Consider the following 16,825-nt stretch of genomic DNA (forward strand, 5'->3'; position numbering starts at 1 on the left):
GCATGTCTGTATTTACATCACGCCTCCTTCAACAAAAGCTAGGGAGGCTTTCCTCATACTGAGCACAGCTCCTGGCCTCTCGGAGGCAGGTGAGGAAGATACGACACGTGAGTGAATAGAACCTCCTGGGCCTTTGCTTTTCAAGACCAAACTTAAACATATCTGATGCGGGGGACCTTCCTCTAGTGCTCCGTGCAGACCTGCCTGGATGTAGGGATTTCACTGGCTTTTCTAGGCTTCATTCACAGGAAAAGTCCCCTTAGGTGGTTGGGTCCCATTAACAGGTGTGCATTGATATCACTCTGCTTTTCTTGTGTTGGATAATGATTTTTGTTCAGAGACAGGATCTTGTCTCTCAGTGTTTGCTCGAATACAAGTTGTTTTCCTGAGGTACCATCTTGGGGTGTGTGTGTGTGTGTGTGTGTGTGTGTGAGAAGATTCTTAATGTGGTGGTAGGACTATCCCAGCCCTTTGTAAAGATGACTTAGGGAAACCAAGCCCCCTTGGGAGGCCACACTGGGCCTCCCTTCCCTGGGCCTTCAGTGTGTCTGGTCAGTGAGGCTGTCCTCTGCATCCTTACATATGTTCTCATGTCAATGGTGGCATCCAGGCCGGGGAGAAATCATCATAAATTCCATCTCATAATGACAAACCAAAGGCTCAGCGGCCGGGTCAAGACCAGACTCAGGTCTCCCTACCTTTCCGTAAGTTTCCTATAGGATTGCACGGGCAGCATCATGGTCTTTTGTTACCCCCTGAAACAATGGCCTTGGGTGCTTCTCATTGGCTGTGCCCAGGCTGAACTAGTCTGGTGATGAGCTAGTGACCTGCCTGACCTTGTGGGCCAGCCCCACCCCTCCTGCTCTGTGGGACACCATTGCACCAGTGACAACAGCTGTGTATCTCCCAAGCACTAAGCACACCTGTCCACCGTCTAGTTTTTTCCCTGCCACAATCATGTAAGGTGGTTCCATATTCACTCCCATTTGACAGATCAATAAACCAAGGCACGTGAGGAAAGTCCTTGTCCGAGGTGGCATAGCTGTGTGTCACAGAGCTAGTCCCGGAACCCTGGCAAGCTGGCCCCATCCAGCCGGGCTATCTCAGAAGGAGGGAGGTTGGGTGTTAGTTATTCCCTTCACGCTTCTTTTGTTTTAGACGAATTTGTGTTTCATGTGGAGTCTCTCCCCTCCTTGAAAAATAGAGGTTTTGAAAGTCATGGTTTAAGGGGCGCCTGGGTGGCTCGGTCGGTTGAGCGTCCAACTTTGGCTCAGGTCATGATCTCATGGTTCATGGATTCAAGCCCTGCATCTGGCTCTGTGCTGACGGCTCAGAGCCTGGACCCTGCTTCGGATTCTGTGTCTCCCTCTCTCTCTGCCCCTCTGCTGCTCTCTTTCTCTCTCTCTCTCAAAAATAAACATTAAAAAAAAAGATAGAAAAGAAGAAAACCATGGTTTGGGAACAGTGAGGAATCTGCTGTTTGGAAACCAAAATCCTTAGGCTGAGCAAATCGCCTGGTCATAGTCCGGACCTCCCCCACTCCAAAGGAGGGCCCCGGGGCAGGTACCTGAGCTGGGACAGTGCCCGGGCACCATTGTCCCACGGCCCTCACTCCACAGTGGCAGCCAGAGGCCTCCAGACCTCCTGGAGCCCTGCCTCCCTGTCCATAACCCCAAGATCCCCACTCTCCAAAGTGGTGTCTTATGAGGCAGAAATGGAAGACAGAAAGGAGGCCGGAGTAGGAGTCAGAATCAGGCGTGCTGAGCATTTCTGTGGGCGGTCTGGGCAGGCCCTGCGGCCAGAGCAGCCCATGGGAGGGACTGGACTTTCTGGTAATTAAAAAGGAAAAAAGGGAAAAACAGGAGTGATGGGTACTGACTACAGCTCTTCCTGACCCGGTAGAGAAGGAGGGAAGGGCGAGGCGCGTCTCAGCATGAGCCACGGGCGCCCCGGACTTCCCCCAGAGCCACCCTCTCCATCAAGGAACCGCAGAACCCCCGGACCATGTGCTCCCTCCCCCCCCCCCCCCGAGAAGCCCAGGCGATGGCCAGCATCTCTGCTGCGTGTGTGGGGATTAATGTCCACGGTGTGGCGGGTCAGCGCCGTGTGCAAAGGCCAGTATTAATCGACAAATTAAAGCCGCAGAAACCTGGGCAGGTGGGAGGAAGTCTCCGAGCTTGATCAAAAACATATTTCTGTTGCGGGTCTAAATAATGGGCTACGGGAGGCACATCTGTAAATTATACAGGAAGCCTTCTTCAACAACTGATTCTCCCTGACAGTTTTACTGGGGTATATGAAAATGAGTATTAAAGATGTGATCTGTAGGCTTCCTTCCAGGAATTCCAATCTGGTTTCAATAAAACGGGAACACTGATTGGAAGTGAAGCTGCCTTCCGGTTTTGCCTTTGGCTATTACGTGCTCATTCGTGAAATGACTGAATTCCACAACTACTTTTAATACTCACCTTTTGAGTTCATCTCCAGCACTGGACACATTGGAATGATTAACATAGCACCGGCTCCCCGAGCTGGGTGCTCTCTAATTTAAAACAGCCCAGGTGCTGAAGACAAATGAGTCCTCCTGGTAAGTCCATTCTTTCTTTCAGGAAGTTGCTTTGCAGGAACATCGAGAGCAGAATATTAATAGTAAAAAAAAATTAAATAAAATCATGCTCCTTGAGTAGATGCCTGGGGGAAAAGATTAAAGTTTGGTGCAAGGCAGAAACTTGTATTTTGTGCGGATTGTTCTGGTTGCATTGCTTTCTGGGCTTCTCGGCTCGGATCCTGTGTTTGCGACTGTAGTAACAGTGGGGCTCCGGGGTCCCCGACTTCCTCCCCGGGGATGCCCTCCTTTTGGTCAGCCGTGTACTCTGGGCTGACCTTGGGTTGGTCTTCCCCAGCAGGAGGCGGGATCACGCTGGGTCAGCTGCAGCTTCTCACCTCTCCCCTGCTCCCCAGCCCCCAGGCCACATTCTTAAGAGGACGCCCCAGGATTAAGGAGAGGGAATTTAATTGGATGATCTTTCCAACACAGCCCGCTACAAAGCCCCCTCACCCTCCCTGCTCTAACCACTGGGCTAATGGGCCACAGGTGCTTTTACTATCTGACTTTTCTGAGGTTTCCTTGACAAGGTGGATGCGTTCTCTTGCTTCCATTTGTGGGCCACAGTCTCCCCAACCTTTGATGACAGGGAGGAAAAAGTTGCTGGGTCTCACATGGCATCCTCCAACGTGCATTCGTCCAAAGCTATTATGGGATTTTCAGTGGGGGAAAATGGACCTAAACCCTTGGGGGATTGGGCGCTGCTGGGAGCCATGAATTCATTTTGACATGTTTTTGTGGGATTGCAAATGTTGCCTTTTTTATATGCAAAATTCATATTTAATTTCCTCTGATCTTCTTCAGAATCATGACCATAGTTTTCATGCATTTAATTTGGGATGAAATTCTGTTGCCTTTGTTGCTTTTCACCTGAGGATAACTCGGTGGCCTGTGTTTTGGTTTTAAAGGTCTAAGGATGTGGGGGTGCTTGGGTGGCTCAGCTGGTTAAGCGTCCAACTTCAGCTTGGGTCGTGATCTCCAGGATCATGAGTTTGAGCCCCGTGGTGAGCTCTCTGCTGTACAGCCTCCTCTGTCTCCCTCTCTTTCGTCCCTCCCCCACCCTCTGAAAAATAAACAAACATTAAAAAATGTTAAAAGAAATACATCAGCACTCCTGTATCCCTTAGGTAAATCCCTAGCAGTGCTATTGCTGGGTCATAGGGTAGACCTAGTTTTAATTTATTTGAGGAACCTCCACACAGTTTTCCAGAGCTGCTGCACCAGTTTGCATTCCCACCAACAGTGCAGGAGGGTTCCTATGTCTCCACATCCTCTCCAGCATCTAGAGTCTCCTGATTTGTTCCTTTTAGCCACTCTGACCGGCATGAGGCGGTACCTCATTGTGGCTTTAATTTGTATTTCCCTGATGAGGAGTGACGTTGAGCATCATTTCATGTGTCTGTTGGCCATCTGGATGTCTTCTTTAGAGAAGTGTCTATTCATGTCTTCTGCCCATTTCTTCACCGGATTATTTATTTTTCGGGTGTGGGAGGGAGGGGAAAGTGGGGTGATGGGCATTGAGGAGGGCACCTGTTGGGATGAGCACTGGGTGTTGTATGGAAACCAATTTGACAATAAATCTCATATTAAAAAAAAGAGGAATAAACACTAAATAAATAAATAAAATAAATATAAAAAAAGAAAAGAAATAAAAAATAAAGGTCTAAGGATGTGGATCGCACATGTACCCACACCTGTTGAGTATGTCGTCGGACCTAAAGCCCATTTCTTGACATGATGGACAACCTATGCTCATGTGTTGGGATGAAAGGCATTTTTCTGGTCATCAGCAGGTGTTCTCTAGAGCCAAACGCTGTGTGTGAGGTGCACGGTACAGTGTGTGCCCTTGAGGTAAGAAGTTACCTGTGACAGGGACCACCCAGTCACTTGAAGACCTGACTTCATTCACAACCTGTCGCCCTCAAGCCCTGATTCAAAATCCAAGACTCCAGTCTCCATCCCTAATGTGGATTATGGTGACATCAGTACAATACTGAGCCACTAGCCGCGTGTGGCTCTTTAATTTTAAATTAATAAAAATTAGGGACGCCTGGGTGGCTCAGTCGGTTAAGCGTCTGATTTTGGCTCAGGTCATGGTCTCACGGTTCATGGGTTCGAGCCCCACATCAGGCTCTATGCTGACAGCTCAGTGGAGCCTGGAACATGCTTCAGACTCTGTCTCTGCCTCTCCCCTGTTCCTGCTCTGTCTCTGTCTCTGTCTGTCTCTCTCTCTCTCTCAAAAATAAACATTGAAAAAATTTAAATTAATAAAAATTAAATAAACTTTAAAATCCTCCTCCCCTGTCACACCTCCCACATTCCAAGTGTTCAGGTGACCACTGTACCCGAGAGCGCACATTAGAGCATTTCCATCGTGGCAGAAAATCCTATTAGGGGTAGAGTTTTATCACGATCCCAAGAAAATCAGGAGGAAGATGGACTCTCATCCCAGGCCACATTTAATTGAAACCCTGCCGTGTGAGAGGGAATCTGTGAGCTGTGGACAAACTTCGATGAAAGTAGAAATTTCCCATGTGAGACCAAAGACTAAATCTGACCCAGAATATTTGGAAGATGAGCTGGGTTAACGATGGTTCTGCCAAAATATTTGTGACGGATAGGAGCGGAATGGAATTTTGAGCAGTTGCAGTAGCCCGAGTCATCCAGTACTCCAGTCCCCGACGTTAATGATCTTCGTTTTCGGCAATGTTATCTTTTATTTAGTAACTCTTGGATGTCTTGCATCTAGGGAAGCGCCCCTCTGTGGTTTCTGAGCACCTTGCACTGAGGCTGGGTGATGGGCCCCTCCAGCCCACCTCTGACAGCAGCCCATGCTTGTGCTCAGCCGAGAGAATGCTTTTTTCCCCGTGGTCAACACTTTCAAGACGTGGGGTCTGTACTGAGAGATTATTTTTGTTTTTACTGCAACAGACACACATCAGCAACGCCCAGCTCCCTGGGTATCCTTCAAAGGCCAACGAACCCAATGGAGGCCATATTACAAACCAGATCCAGTATCTGGATTTTCCCTCCCATGATGGCTTTCCCAGTGGCTCAAGCTTCTAGGGACCACTCTTCTCTGGTCACCTGCCTCAGTACACTGAGGTCAGGCCAGGCACTCCCCTACTGTCAGCACATGCCCAGCCCAGCCGAGCCCCATGATAACAAGCAATGGTGGCACAGGTGCCGCTGGGTGGGATGTGCCACGTTTGCAGCCCACGGTACTGGCCGCGACAGCAGGTTCTGAGGAGGCCAAGTCATGAGAGCAGTTTTGCTCTCGCTTGCTGATTACTTTTTTGTTAGCGAATAGTGAGGACCTGCCATATCCCTGGAAGTGTGCTAGGCACCTCGTTGCGTCTCTAACTTCCAGTGATCACAAATAGCCTTGGCGTTAGTACTGTCATCTCCAACATGCGGATGAAGATATGGAAGCTGGCGGGTGAAATTACTCGTCCTGGGTCACATCACACAAGACCTGCTGAACTCAGACTTGAGGCCGAGTCTTCTTAATGCCAAAGCCAAGTCTCACGGTGGTAAGCGGTGGTATGCCACCTCGAAGGATGTGTTTGGTTGTCTAGGAAATCGTGAGGACTAGCTTTTCCCAAGACCTGAGATGAATGATGGAGACCATCCCGCGGGACTTTACTGTGGGTTCTTGGAAAACGGCACGAGGAATCCCGAGCTCGTCACAGAGCATGCCGAGGGGCTGCTTCTTTCTGGGTTGGAGAGCCAGTCTTTATCTCCAAGACTGGGAGCCCTGAGATGGCCTCCATTACCTCCCATCCAATCCCCTTGACAGATGAGTTTCCTGAGGCCAGCAAAGGCAAACCTGGCTAATGTCGTTCAGAGCCAGAAGTCAAGTCCAGGCTCCTTCCGTCACCCCACCTAAGAGCCCATGAGAGGTCCAGCCCCAGGGCCAAGATACCCTTCTCTTAATCTGCAGTGAGCTCCTCAGGGCCTGCTGGGGTCTCCCCGGGAACCATGACCTGCCAGCATGGACATCCCAGCCCCTTCTGGTGGACTTTGCACGGTAGAGTGGGAGCTCTGAGCGCCTGCCTCGCTCTGGAGGCAATGCTCACAGGAGACTGAATGGCAGGGACCGGTTGGATTTTACCTGCAAGAGCAAGGGGTTATACCTGGACACGGGGGGTGGGGTGTGCCCTACAACCCCTCGGAATCCGGCGAGATTTGGGAGTGCTTAGAAGCCCTGGATCGTCCGATGGCAGGCTCTGCGCATGCTCTCACCATCGGGGGAACCTAGAAACAGAGCTGGTCTCAGCGCAGCACAGTTGCGCACATCTTGTGCTGTACCTTCTAGCTTTATTTGGAATTACACCCTGCCAGAAGGATCATCGTACCCTGCGTGTGCCTCCAGGGCTCTTAGCCGGTCCTGGTCACCGGCAACTCTTGAAATCAAACCCCTGTTGACCATCAGTGGAAAGTGCACTTTCGGAGCGAATCCTGCCTATTCTTTGCGCCCCAGGGAGTTGGCTGGGGACCTTATGTGCCGCCCCTCCCAAATCAGTGCAGAGTCACATACGTGTGTCCCTGTGACCCAAACCTTGTTCTTCTCCTATCACGGCCTGTCTTGTCACTGCGTCTGCTTCCTCCACCGGACCCTAAGCGTCTCCAGGCCAAGGGCTGGGTCTGGCTTGCCTCGACTTCTACTTTCAGTGTCTGGAATGAGCCTACGCACGGGGCGCTCGCTCCCTGTCCCTGATGAATGAGGCGGAGACCAGGCCTTGCCATCGTCTGCTTGGCCCCCGTGCAGAATCCGTGCCCCCAAACCCTGTGGGATTCTGCCCCTGCCCTTCCCGTTCCCCAGACGTGGCTCTCGGGAGGGACGGGGGCTCCACAGTCACACGCTGGACCCGGTTCCCAGCAGGCTCTTTCTCCCCTTGTGTAAATCTTACAAATGTCCCTCGACACTGGAAGGAGGTCGTGGGCTGGCCTGCCAGGTGCCCTAACGTCCGCAAGGCTCTGAAAGGCGTCTGCGCCCCCGACACGCGGTCACGCCTAGCTAATTCCGGCAGAGGATGTTTTCATAAAGGCTCCCCCGTTTCTTCGAAAGAGCCTCCTGTTTCTTCTCCAGATCACTCTGGCTTCTTTGAAATGCCAGTGCAAGGGAGCAGAACAAGGAATGAGCAGCGCTTCTGTGCAGAGGACCCTCCGCCTCCCAGCTGCTCGGGCATCTCGATGCTGGGGAGGGAGGGGGGCGCTCGGGGGTGACAGTATCTTCTCCAAAATCTTCATCCACAGTAAACACCGCTAACTACCAACTCATAAAACATATCAGCCGGGTTTATTACTTTTAACCATCTTTCCAATTGTGCTATAAAATAAAGGCAGATGCCATTTTAAGATCTTATTATTGTCAAGGGCCGGCTTCTCCAGTAGCACCTGCTTAGCAGCAGTCTGCTTGTTTATGGCCCCTTTTTTTATAGGTGACAGTTTAAGGTGGCTCTTCTCCGGTTACCAAGAGTTCTTCCTAATGGCGCAGAAGCGGCACGCACAGTAGGTGGGCCCCAGCTCCAGCTCCTGCCCGCGATGTTGAGACAGGGTCGCAGGTTCACCTGAGTTTTCAGTTGACAGCCTCATCACACACATCAGACTCTGCCAAATGCTCCGCCATTAATTTATGATTTAAAGTAATTAACTTTTGCTGATTAAAGTAATTATTTCAAGTGCATTGCACTCGGGCCCAAATGATGCACGCGGCCCCCTCTCCAGTTTGAGCTAGCAGCATGCCAAGTGCTTAAAAGCTGCACCGGGGATCTCCGAGTGGCTTCTGCCCGTCTCACGGATCTGCCATGTTTACGACTGACTTGTACTAACTGCTCATTTTAATGCCGGCTTCTGGCAGAACGTTGACACAGTGTGAAACCTTCATCCGGTAAACAAGACGAGCTTCAGCTTGGTGACGCCGATGACAGTACGGGCTGTTTAAATGAATCTTGCCTCCAGCCTTCCAGAGGTAGCATGTTTTTGCGCTCTCCTGCTTACGCAGATTGGCCCTTACACAGCGTACAGCTTCATCTGGCCTCAGCCAAGAGTGCGGGACATACGCACCTTGGGAACGCAGCCCCGCACCCCTAAAATCAGCTGCAGGCCAGCACAGACCCTCAGGGGGACCCTCGGGACTGGACTGGGAAGGGCTGGAAGGTCTCTGTGCAGGGGATCCTGGCTGTGTCTGGGGAAACTTCTGGGAGGTAATAGAAAGAGGCAGAAAATGAGGTCTCGGGGCAGGGGGATGGGCCCCGTTACTCCACGTCAGACGCTTTCTTCCCTTCTTCATGGCATCCTTTTGCCAGTGGGGCAAGGAATCAATCACTTGGCGGCTTCCCCAACAGGGGGGCTGCTTCAGCCAGAGGCAGAGGAGCTGTGAGTTGGAGTCTCAAAGCTGGAAGCTGGAAAGGGTTGTTCCAGTTCATGGAAGGGAGTGAGAGCCACAGCCCAGAACAAGCAAGGAATCCGGGCACAGAGCCCTCCACTGAATTACGAGTGTTTGGGACCCGGAGGAAGGCGCAGGGTCCTTCGCTCCTAGAACATCCTTCACAAAACGTTGGTCATAACTGTTCCCACCTCTCGTGCACCTGCTGTGTGCAGATGCTGAGCCTCGCCCTGAGAGATGGCCTCGGGGAAGCTTTGCAGCGATCCTGGCAGGTGAACCACATTACTCATCTTCCGGCAGAGGCACCTAAGATTCAGAGAGATTTGCCCAAGGTCGCTTAGCTGGTGCACCAGGACGCAGACCCAGGTCTTTCTGCTTCCAAATTCCAGAAATATGGTCTGTGCTTAACCTCTTTTTACCCATTAAAAAAATTAGAGAGCCGCAGCGGCCTCCTTTGGAAACCCAAGAAGGAAGGACCACAAGGGGCTTTGGGAAGGGCGGAGATTCTCGTGACACAAGCCTTCCCGCCTGGGAGGGCCGGAGCGACTTGCCAACTACCCAATGCCTTGACTTTGGAAAGGACGGACGTCTAAGGAGCGTCAGCTCGTGCTTCTTCTCGTCGCTCTTTGGGGGGACCGTCTGGGGGGTAAGCTTGCATTTCTATCTTTTCTCTTAGTAATTATCCTAACACCCTGGGCTTTCAGCGAACCCACGAGGAAATCTAATTTTGTATGTAATTAAGTGCCTGATGGGCAGTGATCCCTGCAAACGATATTTCAGCTTAATGCTGTTGAGCAAACATCACCGAGAAATGGCGATGCCAGAACAATCATCTGTGTGCTGGCATCCCCTCACCACCGCACGGTGGCTGGGGTCGTAAATAACCCACTTCGCTTTCGGGGTGAATTAAGTGCTCTTAAAGGGTGTGAGTGAAAGAACATCAAAGGGATACATTCAGCTTCCATCCAGAAGTCTGGGCTGCGCCAGGGAGGTTTGGGCCCGTGCCCTGTCCTGCTTGGCACACGCTGTGCTCCGGGGCCCCATCGCGGGTGCCAAATGGCCGAGTCGGGGATGGGACCGGCCAGGAGGGGCCGCTGCTGTCGGGGCACGGAGGCCTGGGAAGGATGCATCCGCCACCTGCCCTGTGCGGCACGCAGACCCAGGACTTCTCGGAGCCCCTGGAACTGCGGGGCCTGAGGATCTGGCATCAGATTAAATGGAGAAGCTGGCAAGCAAATCTAGAAGCACTAGGAGGGCGACCGAGACCGGGTGGGCAGCCCTGCAGGGTGGTGGGTGCCGCAGGTGTGGCTGGAATGTTCTCAGCTCAGCATCTGGAGGACTCTGAAGACAGTCCAGCCGGTGAGCTAGTGCCATTTGGAACAGATTTTTGTCTTTCTTTCCCTTGTTTGATGGTTTTAGACAAAAAGAATGAAAACACAACTTTGAGAACATGTCATCCGCAGCCCAGTTTGGTCTGCCGAAGATTTGTCGCCTGCCTTGGTTTTCTGGAGGACTCCAGGCTTAGGAACCACACCGCTCTGGGTTCAAATTCTGACCTGGCCCCTTGCCGGCTAAGTGACCCAATCAGGCCCAACTGGGCAAGCCACCCAATTCTCCCGGTGTCCCTGTTCTCAGCGGCACATGGGGACTAAAACAGCCCTCCTCCTACGTTGAAGCCTGAGAGGCACGGGGACTTGAGCTGGGTTATGGGCCACGTGTAACAAACACCAGCTGCCACCAAGGGTGTGGCCTCTCTGTCCTTGTCATTCGTACCACAAATCTCAGGAGCTCCTGGGGAGCCCGGGGCATAGAGGCTGAGTTCCGGTCCTGATCTGGCAGCTGTTCCACAGCACCTGCCTGGGGGAGGGGGGTTGGGAGGGGGGGAGAGAAAGAGCACAGAAGGAAGCAACAGGACGCAAATGTGTAGATGTTGAGGAAGGGGCCCAGCAGCGGGGTCAGTGTGCGGGGGGTGGGCAGGGAGACCCTGGGGCCAGATGGGGAGCCACCCACCAGCTCTTGTCGCCATTAACCGTACTTTATCCTTTCCTCATCACAAAGGTCCATTCATTCAACGTCTACGTGGGACACCTGCTCCGGCCGGGCCTGGCCCGGGTGCTGGGATGTGATGCGACCAGACCACGACAAACAGAAAAACGTAACACCCGCTTGGAGTGAAACGTTGGAAACTATAGAAAAGAACAAACAGGAAAACGAATGTGTCTGTCTGTTCTCCCAGCACCAGGAGGCACTCTGGTTCAGGGACCAGTAGGTTTACCCGGACGTAGACCGGAGTTACCACCCTCTCGCCCCGGGTCTTCCTGGTCCTCAAGGACTGGGAAACACACGTAACGTAACGTAATCCTCAAAAGCACCGTACCTGACAGGTGCATCTCACCCCATCCCGTCTGCACCGCCATTAATCCACCCTACACTCTCGGCTGTGATAGACCAAATCGCTCCGGAGACATCACGTGCTAATCCCCAGAACCTGTGCGTTACCTTATGTAGCAAACACTTTATAGCTGTGATTACATTAAAGGTCTCGCGTTGGGGAGATTACCCTGGATTACCTCGGTGGGCTCTAAAACGCTCGCACAAATGTTCCTGCAGGAGGGTGGGGGTGGCAGGGAATCCTGACACCGACAGAGGAAGGGAAGCCATGTGACCAGACAGCCGGAGACAGCAGTGATGCGGCCACAAGCCGGGGTGTGTCGGAGGCCACCAGGAGCCCGATGCGGCAAGGAGCAGGTGCTTCCTTGAGTGTCCGTCACAGCACGGCCCTGCCACCCCTCGACCTCAGCCCAGTGAGGCTGACTGTGGCGGCCTCCACGCCGTGAGACGGTACCTCCTGGTTGTTTTAGGCCACCACGCTTGTGACGATCTGTCACAGTGGCCCCAGGAAACAAATACAGCAGGTGAACGTGTTTATTAATCCATGCTGAACGGAGGTAAGGGGTGGGGTATTCGCTGGGTAGACCTCGTGGCCGGCAAACGAGTGAATGAATGCACTATGATTAAGTCAAAGAGAAGGAGGGGCTTTTGGTTACAATTCACATGGGGCAAAACCAGTCAACCACGGCCACTGTGCTGCTGATTCTCAGCATAGGGATTTATTTCCAGACACGCAAACATGACTGATCAGGTAAACATCCCCGTGGCTACGTCCTCACCACCGACTCCTGTCCCATCTGAGCTAGAGCCCAGGGAGTCACTGAAGGTTCGGGTCCCTGCACCCCACATCTCTTGCCCCCTCCATCCCATCCAGAGGCAGTGAGGTGAGGGAGAGGCGACAGAAGGCGGCCTCTGGCTGGTATGGTGGCCTAACGGGGGCCTGTGTGCCTCCAGTGCCACTAGGTGGGGAGCAGAGCAGCTGGGGGTGGGTCCTCTGGCCCCACGCCTCCCCACAGCTGCCCACAAGTGAATGCCTCCCCCCACACAGTGGAGACAACTCTAACTACCGATTGGTCATCAGACAATGGCAGCCGCTGACCTCAATTTCCAAGGAGAGGTTTGGGTACCTATTATGTGGACACGACTTTGTTCTGGATTTCCTTTTCTGCGACAAGGACAAGAGTCCAGGCGGACGTTCCTTGGAGGCACCTGGCCACACTGGTGGGGCTGGCACGATGATCAATCAGAGTGAACTTTGGAAAGTGGCCTCTGACACTTTAAGATAGTTTGGCTTTGCCTCATCATTTTCCTTAAAGATGGCTTTTGGTGGCACCTCATGGAGACACCTGGTCCATGGCTCACCGCTCAGTTTCCGGGCAGGCGGGGGAACTGCCCCCGGGACCTTCCTTCTACATGAGACAGAGCTGCCCGGTGACAGGTGCATGGGGTTTGGAGCTGGACCATCTGGGTTCAGATCTGGGGTGTTACCTTCTCCTTTGATGTGACCTTGGGAACACTGGGGCTTTCTGAATTCAAGTTCCTGCATGTGCAAAAAGGGTTAAAAAAAATCCCACGTGCCCAGCAGGTGCAGGGTGTACCTGGACACACTCAGCGTGGCCACGCAAGGCTAGCGTTTCGGACCTGATAAGCTATTGTCACATGTGTGATTATCCGCCCGGGGCTGGGCGCCCTGTCACTCCTTCTCACCACATACAGTCTGCACAAGGGGGCGGGCAGGTGGCTGTCCTGCGGTGCGGGGGTGGGGGGGGGGAACGCTGCCTCCCATGGACCAGGCTCCCTGCTTGTTCTCTCCGACCGGGGCCTGCGGGCAGCAGAAGCCATTAGGAACAATTTGTTGTCACTAGGCAGACCTGTTTCCCCCTAAACTGTTATCAATGAGCTTGTCAACCCAAGGCCTCACCTCCTTTGTTCTTTTCATCTGTCCTCCCCTTGGAGGCCTCTCCCGGGCCCACGGCTTCTCCCAGGACCCGCAACAGGCTGGCATACACCTGTTTGGCTGGAGGCTGGGCCTGGGGGTCCGGGCGTGGTGGGGAAGGGGCAGTGGGCCGCCGGGGCCTCCTGGCACCCGGTGCTCATCCAAGTCGGGATGTCAGATGACAGGTGCCACAGCTGCAGCTGGTACAGCAGCCCGTGCCAGGGGCCCGGCCCGCCTTCTGCCTGCGCTAATGTCCTCCGTCCTCCCCGAGGAGCCCGTGCCTCTCCTCCATGGGGCCGCTGCCCGGGCTGCTGCTGGAAGGAGACCCGGCCGGGCCGGCTGGGCCCCAGGGAGCAGGAGTGCTGGGGTCCCCCACAGGCTGGCGTCGGGGGTGGGGGGGGGTGCCCGCGTGTGCCCCCGTGAGCTCGGGCCCGGGAGAGCTGCTCAGGCCTGAATGAGCCGTGACGGCCAAAGAGCTCCGATCAGACCCAGCGTCTGGCTGCTCTCAGAACCAGATGGGCAAACCTCACAGAAACGGAACGGGTGCAGGGGATCGAGTCACCTGGGTGGCAAGCATCCGAGAGAGGGTCCTGCCTCGGTCAGCTCTTCCCACAGTGCCACGGGCGGGGCGGGGATGAGCAGCGGACTCACTCCTCAGGGGGCTGGGAGTCCCAGATCAAGGGGCCAGCACGGTAGGTTTTGTTCTGAGGCCTCTTCTGTTGGCTCCTAGATGGCTGCCATCTCCCTGGGTCCTTTCCTCAACGTACGTGTGTGTGTGTGTGTGTGTGTGTGTGTGGTGGGGTGGGGGGTGGGGGATAGTAGAGACAAAGGGAGTGTGAGAGACAGAGAGAGGGCTTGCATTAGTGTCTTCTCCTATAAGGGCACCATTATCACCATGGGGACCCCACCCCATGATCCCGCGCGACCCTAATCACTTCCCAAAGGCCCTGCCTCCAAATACAATCACCCTGGGGATTAGACTTCAACACACAAATTCAGCGGGACACAGACAGGTCCCTAGAATGAGTCAATGGTCCCAACGGGAAGTGAAGGCCTCCCGGGCTGTCCTGGGCCGAGGAAGAGGACATTCAGGGACTTGAATTTGCTCGAGCCCCAGAAGGAGGAGCAAAGGAGAACCGCCAGGTGGAAGGACCACTGTGCACTGTTGAATCGTGCCCGTGGTCCTGGGAAACAGACGAAGGCCTCGGGCCTTTGCCGGATGACAAGCCCCCCTGACGAGGCCTCCTTCTCAGCAGCCCCGGCAAAGAGCAGGCTCTGGCCGGGAAGCAGCGACACGAGGGTAGGTTCCCAGTCACCCAGAGGAGGGGCGTCCCATGTGGCAAGCAGGGCAGGAGGGAGCGGTGGGGACACTTGCAGCACGCTTACTGTAGGCTGCGCTGTCTTCCCCAGAGAGTCTGCCCCGGGCTGTCCCCTGTGTCCCGTGGGGACCCAGAGGCTCAGCCTCGGTGACTCTCCTGATGCCAAATCCTGTGCTCTCCGTGCTCCCCAGGCGGGGCGGGCTGCCGGAGCCCACGTGGGCAGCATGAAGACGTCACAGGCCAGAAGCTTCCATAACAGACACTCTGCTCACAGTTCTGGAAGCTGGAGGTCCCAGATCAGGGTGACGGCCCAGCTGGCCGTGCGGTGAAGACCTCTCCGGGGTGTAGGTGGCCGACCTATGGTTGTGTCACCCGTGACGGAAAGCAGAGACAGGACACAATCTCTTGTGTCCCTTCTTATAGGGGCACTAACCCACCGTCATGGCCTACTCACGTCCCAGAGGTCACATTGGGGATTGATCTCAATATATGAATTCTGGGGAGGACACAGATCCTCAGTCCATAACAGCAGCTTTTAGGAAAACATCGTATGTTTACGAAGCCCACATTGTGCCAGGGCCTGTGGCCTCTCTCCATGTGCCACCAGGGGGTCCCTGGGCCAGAGGATGTTCAGAGCCCCAGGGGGCAAGGCTCGGGGGCACTGGGCCCTGCCCTCCAGGACTCAGAAACGGGTGGGCATGGCCAGGCCTGGAGTCAGTTCTCGGAGATACGGACTGTGACTCACATGACAATGAGATGGAAAGAAGGTGGAGGGCAGGGAGACCTTCTAGAGGTCACCTGCTCCACCCCATGATCCAGGGCTCCCCCCAAATGGTGGTGGCCGCTCTTCCAGTGAAGAACTTCGTCTCTGTCCCTATGTGCTTGTTCCTCCTGACTTCTGCCCCGACACCCCACCCCCAGGTGGGAAGGATTCTGCAGAGCCTGCTCGGGGCGCTGCACGGGGCTGGGGACATTGCCGGCACCCTCGGGAGGGTGGCGTGGGTGAGGGCTGTCTCCTGCTCCACATCCAAGTCCCTGCCCTGGCTCTCAGGCTCCGCCAGCCTGGCTCGAGCTCTGCAGAGGCAGACAGACTCCTACCTGGAGCTCCTGCCCCTGGAAATGCCCGACACTTGGTTGGCCCATGGGTGGGGTTGAGCTGTATTAGGACAGCCTCTTCGTCCAGCAAGGCAGCCTTGTGGTCGCTGTCTAAACAGCTTCTGAAGAAGCAGAGGGGACACGTCTGGGCTCTTCCAGCTATGCCAGCCCCCGAGGGTGGCTTCAGGGACTGACAGCTTCCACACAGGAAGCCTCAGCAGCCCAGAGGTGGCGGCCTCCAGAGTGCTCTCTTGAAAGGAACTCTGCTTCCTGAAATTCGGGTCTGTCTTCTGCTTTCTGGAGCACCTAGCCCTCTCGGGACAGTGGCCGGTCCCTGGTGGCAGACAGCACCAGCCTTCCTAGCCTGGGCCGGGCAGGGCCAGCAGTAGAGGGGAGGACAGGCTCGGCCACAGGGTTGCTGCTCTCTTTGTCTCCCCATCTCTGAACTTCCTCCTTCTGGAAGAAGATCATCATGCTAAGTCAGGCTTTGGGTCTGGGGCCGCCCATGGCTGCCTCTGCAAAATGAGCGTGAGTGGCATTCCGGCCCAGAGACCCAGCTGTGGCTCCCGTGCCATCACAGGGCAGGCAGCTGCAGGGAGCTGAGCTCCGCGGGTCCATCTGGGAGAAGCTCAAAAGCCAGTTCCCTGAACAAGAGGGCACGGGTGGAGCCGCTCTCCAGGTGACAGTGCCTACCTCTGTGACCCTGCCTGCCACTGTATGTAGGACAGGACGGGGGTGACATGAATGAAAATGTGAACCAGGCAACCTGGCCTTTGTGATCCTCTGTGTGGTCCTGTGGCCCGAATATGCGCGCGCGTGTGCACGCACACACACACACACACACACACACACACACACGCACAGGTGACCTGCCCTCAGGCGTTCCTGGACAAAGCCCCATGCTTGGTCCTAAAGGGGGGTGAAGTGCCGAGGACCCCGTATTAGTTTCCTGCAGCTGCCATAACAAAATATCACAAACTGCTCAGCTAACAATAACAGGCAGTTTATTCGCTCACAGTTCCAGAGGTCAGAGGTCTGGAATCAGGGCGTCACAGGGCTGCACTCCTTCTGACGGCTCCACGGGAGGA

This window comes from Panthera pardus, unplaced genomic scaffold (genome assembly GCF_024362965.1).
Source record: "Panthera pardus isolate Hobbes unplaced genomic scaffold, ASM2436296v1 HiC_scaffold_22, whole genome shotgun sequence".
Classification (NCBI taxonomy): Eukaryota; Metazoa; Chordata; class Mammalia; order Carnivora; family Felidae; genus Panthera; species Panthera pardus.